General features: G+C 48.4%; 1 protein-coding gene across 1 annotated transcript in view; it reads left to right on the forward strand.

The window, feature by feature from the left end:
* Nucleotides 1-7,352, forward strand: part of LOC142192512 (uncharacterized) — a 207,719-nt gene that overhangs the window by 95,183 nt on the left and 105,184 nt on the right. The window lies entirely within an intron of this gene.

Raw genomic sequence — 7,352 nt, forward strand, 5'->3', positions numbered from 1 at the left:
TACACAAGCTATTGATGACCGGTATTAGTCAATAGCAGTTCGCAGGTCCATAAATATTCAGTCGTATGACGTATATCAGCCAATATAAGTTCACATTTCATTTACCACGTTTCCATAACAACACAGCCACAAATACTGTACCGCCATACTAGATGTCAGCATTCATAGAAATTGAAATGCACTTAAGCTACCCATGCCTCTAATAACGAAAACTGCAGTCCGTCTCCAATCTGACAATGTCACAGACCACAGCGACAAAATAGACCAGTGCAAAACTGCCCAATTCTTATGGGGCAACTACACAAACAAAAACTGAAATATACCCGTGTGAAGACGAGTCCTCCTGCTAGTTTTAAATAAATCAGACCGTCCCTTTAATAAATATAAATTAAACATAGAAGGCCTCCTATATTATTGGTATTTTCATGTCTGATATGACCTGAGCTATAACACGGTCACATTATTTATCCCACCCCATAAAATGCAGGGAACTTTAAAGGGGACCAATGAAAACTATAAGTCATCCCTCACAATACAAGCCCTGAGAGAAGGAGAAATAACCGGGATCTGCTGCCAGAACAGAACCTACATTAGGGAGCCCCATAAATGCAACAACCTGTAGAATAAAGTGATTGTGTTATTTATACCATATGGAGAACACCATGAAAATAACAGTGAAATCCTGTCAGGGCTGAGAGCGAGCACTTACCTCCTCCTGTACTGCAACCGTGGTCACAGGACCTGTGATGTTGTCATAGCTGTGAGATGAGTCAAGGAGTCACATGATCAGGTCCTGCTGTTATCGCTTCATCTGTGCAGAAGATACTAAATCCTAGTGAGCGAAAGGACCTGTGATGATGTCACCTGTGTGGGAGGAGTCACAGAATGACCAGATAATAGAGGTCTCTGCAGAGCCGTCTGTGTGTGACGTGTATGTAGCGGAGCCGTCTGTGTGTGACGTGTATGTAGCAGAGCTGTCTGTGTGTGACGTGTATGTAGTGGAGCCGTCTGTGTGTGACGTGTATGTAGCGGAGCCGTCTGTGTGTGACGTGTATGTAGCGGAGCTGTGTGTGTGACGTGTATGTAGCGGAGCCGTCTGTGTGTGACGTATATGTAGTGGAGCCGTCTGTGTGTGACGTGTATGTAGCGGAGCCGTCTGTGTGTGACGTGTATGTAGCGGAGCCGTCTGTGTGTGACGTGTATGTAGCGGAGCCGTCTGTGTGTGACGTATATGTAGTGGAGCCGTCTGTGTGTGACGTGTATGTAGCGGAGCCGTCTGTGTGTGACGTGTATGTAGCGGAGCCGTCTGTGTGTGATGTGTATGTAGCGGAGCCGTCTGTGTGTGATGTGTATGTAGCGGAGCCGTCTGTGTGTGACGTGTATGTAGCGGAGCCGTCTGTGTGTGACGTGTATGTAGCAGAGCTGTGTGTGTGACGTGTATGTAGCGGAGCCGTCTGTGTGTGATGTGTATGTAGTGGAGCCGTCTGTGTGGTGTATGTAGCGGAGCTGTCTGTGTGTGACGTGTATGTAGCGGAGCCGTCTGTGTGTGACGTATATGTAGCGGAGCCGTCTGTGTGTGACGTGTATGTAGCGGAGCCGTCTGTGTGTGACGTGTATGTAGCGGAGCTGTGTGTGTGACGTGTATGTAGCGGAGCCGTCTGTGTGTGACGTATATGTAGTGGAGCCGTCTGTGTGTGACGTGTATGTAGCGGAGCCGTCTGTGTGTGACGTGTATGTAGCGGAGCCGTCTGTGTGTGACGTGTATGTAGCGGAGCCATCTGTGTGTGATGTGTATGTAGCGGAGCCGTCTGTGTGTGATGTGTATGTAGCGGAGCCGTCTGTGTGTGACGTGTATGTAGCGGAGCCGTCTGTGTGTGACGTGTATGTAGCAGAGCTGTGTGTGTGACGTGTATGTAGCGGAGCCGTCTGTGTGTGATGTGTATGTAGCGGAGCCGTCTGTGTGTGATGTGTATGTAGTGGAGCCGTCTGTGTGTGACGTGTATGTAGCGGAGCCGTCTGTGTGTGACGTGTATGTAGCGGAGCTGTGTGTGTGACGTGTATGTAGTGGAGCCGTCTGTGTGTGACGTGTATGTAGCGGAGCTGTGTGTGTGACGTGTATGTAGCGGAGCCGTCTGTGTGTGACGTGTATGTAGCGGAGCTGTGTGTGTGACGTGTATGTAGCGGAGCCATCTGTGTGTGATGTGTATGTAGCGGAGCCGTCTGTGTGTGACGTGTATGTAGCGGAGCCGTCTGTGTGTGACGTGTATGTAGCAGAGCTGTGTGTGTGACGTGTATGTAGCGGAGCCGTCTGTGTGTGATGTGTATGTAGCGGAGCCGTCTGTGTGTGATGTGTATGTAGCGGAGCCGTCTGTGTGTGGTGTGTATGTAGCGGAGCCGTCTGTGTGTGACGTGTATGTAGTGGAGCCGTCTGTGTGTGACGTGTATGTAGTGGAGCCGTCTGTGTGTGACGTGTATGTAGCGGAGCCGTCTGTGTGTGACGTGTATGTAGCGGAGCTGTGTGTGTGACGTGTATGTAGCGGAGCTGTGTGTGTGACGTGTATGTAGCGGAGCTGTGTGTGTGACGTGTATGTAGAAGAGCTGTCTGTGTGACATCAGTGGCATAACTACTAGCGTAGAAGCTGCCACAGGGCCCGGGACATTAGGGGCCTGGCAACAGCTGCTATCGCTGCGTTTTTGTTTTCTTAATAGACAAAACCACACTGGTGTGTCTGCACTATGGTTTTTACTGTGCAAAGTGCAGTAAAAACCATAGTGCTGCCAGGCTCCGTACCCTTATGGGGCTCAGTTGTGGAATGATGGCGTGCGTGCTCAAAGAGAGGTTTCTGACGGGCGGTCTGGTTCATAACCCCACTGATATTGCCGCGGAGTTCCGTTCGTTCTATTCGAATTTGTATGATATTCGTGGTCATTACGCGGCTCTAGATCCGTCGGCGCTCAGAGATAAAATCCGACGTTATGTCATGGACACTGCTCTCCCCTCCCTTTCTAGTTCTGGTAGAGAAGCCCTGGAGGCGCCTTTCTCATTGGAAGAGGTTGCCGCGGTGATTCAGTCGACGCCTACAGGTAAGGAGCCGGGTCCTGCCGGGTTCACTGCTCGTTTTTACAAATGCTTTAGTTCCCTGCTTTCCCCAGAGTTGGCGCGGGTGTTTAACAGTGTGGAGGCGTCGTCGCCGTTCGCTCCGCAATCCTTGTCCGCTTTGATCACTGTGCTTCCTAAGCCTGGTAAGGACCCTGTGTGCCCGGCGAGTTACTGGCCCATTTCTTTAATCAATATAGACGTGAAACTGTATGCAAAATTATTGGAGAATCGCCTTTCCCCTTTCATGCCCGCTTTGGTTCACAGTGATCAGGTTGGCTTCATCCCAGGTCGGGAGGCGCGGGATAATGTTTGCAAGACTGTTCTTGCTACTTTGGTGGCCCGCTCCACTAAAGTCCCTTTTTGCCTGCTTTTGATTGATGCCGAAAAGGCGTTTGATCGCATTCATTGGGGGTTTCTTCGAGAGACCCTTGCTCAAATTGGTATTGGCCCCGGATTTTTGGGCAAGATCTTGGCTCTCTATGGGAACGCGTCGGCACGTGTTCGGGCAAATGGGGTCATTTCGGATTCCTTCCCTGTCCATAACAGCACTCGTCAGGGTTGCCCACTTTCGCCGTTACTTTTTGCCCTGGTGATGGAGCATCTGGCGGTGGCGTTGCGTCGTTGCCCGGATGTTCACGGTCTGCAATTGGGGTCCCGTATGGTTACGGCGGCGTTGTATGCGGATGCGGACGATCTTCTACTTTATGTTTCCGAGCCGCGGGTGTCGTTCCCGGCTATCCTGCGTGAATTCTCCCATTTTGGAGCCCTTAGCAATTTTAAGGTCAGTTTATCCAAGAGTGAGGCCCTTAATGTTTCGCTTCCTCCTTCCGAGGCTGAGTTTCTAGTGCGCACTTTTCCTTTTCGGTGGCAACCCTCCTCCTTTAAGTACTTAGGGATCCGCATCTCCTCTGATCCTGCTTCCCTGTTCCAGCTTAATTACCTCCCACTTTTGGAGACTATTACGACTGACCTGCGCTCCTATGGTGCTCGTCTTCCCTCCTGGTTTGGACGCATTCATGCTCTCAAAATGGATGTCCTTCCCCGGTTTTTGTATTTGTTTCTGGCCCGTCCCATTCCTCTGCCGCGTTCTTTTTTGGCTCGGGTTCAATCGTTTGGGAGGTTTGTGTGGGGCTCCTCGCGGAGCAGACTTGGGTTTCGCACCCTTGTTAGGCGCAAGTCCAAGGGAGGCACTGGCCTTCCGGATGTGCGTCTTTACTACCGTGTTTCGGTTCTGCTTCGTCTGTTTGATTGGCAGTTCCGCCAAGGTAAGCAGTGGGTGTCCATCGAATTTGATTTGATCTCGTTCTCGCTCTCCTCTTGGCCATGGATTCCGCACTTTCACCCCAAATCCCCTGGCCTTTACGTTTTTCCTTTGCACTTCCTGAGGGTCTGGGATCTGGTATGTTCTATTGGCCGCTTGGCCCGTGTTCTGGTCCCCTTGACTCCCCTCTTTGATAATCCTATGTTCCCCCCCGTGTGCTCTGTGGATTGGTTCCTCTGCTGGGAAAGAGAGAATAATACTCGTCTTCAGGAGGTGGCGGGTAATTCCCCGCTTCTTCCTTTTGTTCAATTCTGTAACTCTCACCCTGACTTGCGCCTCTCGTGGTTGGAGCACGCCCAGCTTCATTCCTTTTTGATGCGGTTCTCTCTTGCTTCTCAACTTTCTTCACCGACCTTAGCTTTGGAATCTTTTATTGGTGGACGTTCCTCCCCCCTCGCACTCTTTCGTTGCTGTACGACATCCTCCTCATAGACGTCACGGCGGAACTCCCCTCCTATGTAGCTGCTTGGAATTCCGATCTCCCTGTACATCTGTCATCTGCGGATTGGGACAAATCCTTCCTGCTTTTCACAAAATGGCCCTTCCGTGTAGTTCTCAGGAGAGGAATTTTAAGATCCTTTCTCGATGGTATAGGTGTCCAGTGCTTCTTCATAGGATCTTTCCTGCTGTTTCTGACTTGTGTTGGCGCTGTGGCACCGCTAGGGGTACTATGCTCCATATGTGGTGGGACTGTGACGTTCTGTGGCCTTTCTGGGACGCGGTTTTTTCATTGTATTCCACGGTATGTGGGCGCTCTATAACTGCCTCTCCGCAGTTAGCGCTCCTGTCGGTCATACCTGGCAAACTGTCGGCAATTAAGAAGGACCTTCTGGGACATTTTCTTACGGCCGCCAGGGCTGTCAGTCCAAGACGTTGGCGCAGTTCCACTCCCCCCTCCCTGCTCGAGTTCCTCCAAGAGTTCCTTCTTATACAGAGGATGGAGGCTTTGGTGGCGGAGGACTCTCCCGATTACTCCAGGTTTGAGCGTCTCTAGCGACCCTGGATCCTGTTTCAGGAATCGTCTGACTTTTCCGCTGCCTTTGCTTGAGTATGGCGTGGTCGTCTGTTTTCTTCCCCTTCTTCTTACTTTCCCTCTCCTCCGCTTTCCTCTCTGGTTCCTGTCGCGGTCTCTCTGTTGTTGTCTTGTGTTTGTGTGTTTTGGTTTCTTGTCCCCTTCTTGCGCCCTTTTCCCTTCTCTGTTGAGCTGGTTCTAGTTTATGTGGCGGGAGGTCTTATTTTAGGCCCCTCGGCTTAATGACTTATATGTTTTTTCGTTGATGCTCAACTTGTTTTCTTTCTGATTGTATTTTACAATATTGAAAAATCTTTAATAAAACCCGTTTAAGCATAAAGAGAGGTTTCTGAGTGTCCCTCACGTGCCATAGGTTTGCTGCCACACATAGGGTGTTCAGAGGGGTTAATTTATTTTAACCCCCTAACATTCACATTAAAATTGCTAAATCTCATTGTAGCTTTTCCAGACCTGGTATTTTGTAAGTACATAAGATTTTTGATCAGTTTTTATGACTTTTTGTTTGTGAGATGATCAGAAAACATAAATTGTAGTCTCTGAATTGTAAAGTTTATCATTTACTAATTTGATTTTAGGGGTTGCTACGGATGTGGTGATACCATTTTTGTGTTTTTTTTTTTCATTAAAGGGGTTGTCCCACGTCGCATACTCACCAGTCTTCGTTTCTGTGAAATCTTCTGTCTTCCGGCTTTGTTGCATCATTGGTGGGCGGGGTCACATATGCAAAGCCAAGCGCGAGATGCCGCTGGCCCTGCGTGCGCGCTCATAGACCAGTCTAGCCTTCACAATGCGAATACAGACCCGACATCCGCCTCTCTCTATTACAGCGGATGCCGGGAAGTGTATTCACATTGTGAAGGCTAGACTGGTCTATGAGCGTGCACGCAGGGCTAGCGGCATCTCACCACTTGGCTTTGCATATGTGAATACAGACCGGGCATCCGCTGTAATAGAGAGGCGGATGCCGGGGAGTGTAGACGCCAGCACAGATACCAGCAACATCGCTATGCTTCTGCCCTTCATGAAGCCAGCAGTGGCAGAAGCGATACTGTTATTCTGCTCCTCCGCCCCCCCGGAATATATTTGATATGTAAAGAGAGCGGAATTTATTTTTCTATTTGAAATTTTATTTTTTCAAACCTAAAAATAAAATCCCAACATTCCCCTCCCAAGTTAGAAAACACTTTCCAAACAATGTACATAAAGATGGCTCCTCTCCTGTGTGAATTCTCTGCTTAACAAGATCTAATATGTAGATTAAACATTTACCACAAGCCATGAGTGTTTGTCCTCCCCCGTACATCACATTAAAAGTATATTCTATACAAAAATAAAAGCTTCTTTAAAAATAAACTTTTTTTTCTCCATAAAAGTCAAGATATAAAATAGGAATCAGAAATCACATATTATACAACAAAAGTAGAACCAATCTCCAAAAAAAATAAATATCTTTGTGAACATGAATAAAGCTTCTTTCCAGTGTGGATTCTTCAGGTTACATCAACACAATTGTGGGAAAAGGGACACTGAATATTGAAGAAATTCATTTTTAACAACCGCCAGAGGGACGCAGTTCCACTCCATCTATTGGTCATGTTCTATTTTTTTTTAATGGTCTTAGTCCATATCTGCACCGAAGTCTCCGTTGCAATGTCCACCTGAAATTTTCAGCCAAAAAAGTCCCACAGAAAGGTCTTTTTCCTCTGCTGGTGTAAGTTGTAGAACAATGGACTCCCAACAAATCACATTACAATATATGGGGTCAGGTGGGCTCCGTGCGTAACTGCTATTACAGCAGTCCACATATCCGTTGTTCTGGTTCTCTGACCAACCAGAACAACGGATAGGCCAATGCTAGTGTAAAATGGATTACTGGAACCATTGTTCTAAAAACTGAC

This window comes from Leptodactylus fuscus, chromosome 1 (assembly GCF_031893055.1).
Source record: "Leptodactylus fuscus isolate aLepFus1 chromosome 1, aLepFus1.hap2, whole genome shotgun sequence".
Classification (NCBI taxonomy): Eukaryota; Metazoa; Chordata; class Amphibia; order Anura; family Leptodactylidae; genus Leptodactylus; species Leptodactylus fuscus.